The sequence below is a fragment of the Mus pahari genome, chromosome 2, assembly GCF_900095145.1.
Source record: "Mus pahari chromosome 2, PAHARI_EIJ_v1.1, whole genome shotgun sequence".
Classification (NCBI taxonomy): Eukaryota; Metazoa; Chordata; class Mammalia; order Rodentia; family Muridae; genus Mus; species Mus pahari.
The window spans coordinates 91,191,426-91,192,272 of record NC_034591.1 but is presented as its reverse complement, the minus strand read 5'-3'; the positions used below and the strand labels follow the sequence as shown (position 1 = coordinate 91,192,272).

The window sequence follows — 847 nt, the reverse complement described above, 5'->3', positions numbered from 1 at the left end:
AGAGGGCGTTAGATCTGCTGGCACTGAAACCAGTGGTGATTAGAAGCAGCCCAACATAAGCACAGGAAATCAAACACGGGTCTTCTGCAAGATCAGTAAGTGCTCTTAAGGGAGTGAGGTAGTCTTCCCAGCGCCCTCATTTCTTTCTTTCTTTTTCTTTTTTTCTTTTTTCTTCTTCTTCTTTTTTTTTTTTTTTTTTTTTTTTTTTGAATTTACAACTGTGTAAAGTTGGGCTACATTTATTCCCACAGACTGAGTGACTCTCAAGGGCCCACCCCTCACATCTTCCTAGAATGTTAGGCAGAGTCCCAACTCGCAGACAAGGAAGGATGCAAAGACCACGTGGAAAATGTTAGCATTTAATTAACCTCCTGTGTGGCTTCTAAGCCACCAGAACACAGGCACCTCCAACACCCTTAATCTTCTCTTCAGCACTTCTGCTGAAGGATTTGGCCTTCACAATGACAGGCTGCTTAGGGAGCTTTCCCTTACCCAGAACTTTGTAGTAGCCCGATTGAACAACATCAATGATGGGAGCGACTCCAGTCTTGTTTTTTGCAGCATTGACCCACGTCTGCTCGCTGACCAACGTCCACAGTTTATCCAGGTTGACAGTTGAGCAGAAGCTCTGGTTCCTCTTCAGGTGGTAATGCCTCATATCAACTTTCCCAAAATAACCTGGGTGATATTTGTCAAAGTTGATCCAGTGGTGATGCATGCCTCCAGCATTCCCGCGGCTGCCTGGGTGCTTGCGGTGCTTACCGATGCTGCTGTGGCCGTGGCTCACGTGGCCCCGGAGTTTCCGGGTCTTCCTCAGTCTGGATGGCATGGCGGTGGCAGAAAGGGA

General features: G+C 47.5%; 1 pseudogene; it reads right to left on the bottom strand.

Annotated features, from left to right (window-relative positions):
* Positions 1-338: 338 nt before the first annotated feature.
* On the bottom strand, positions 339-847 carry LOC110317203 (annotated as a pseudogene).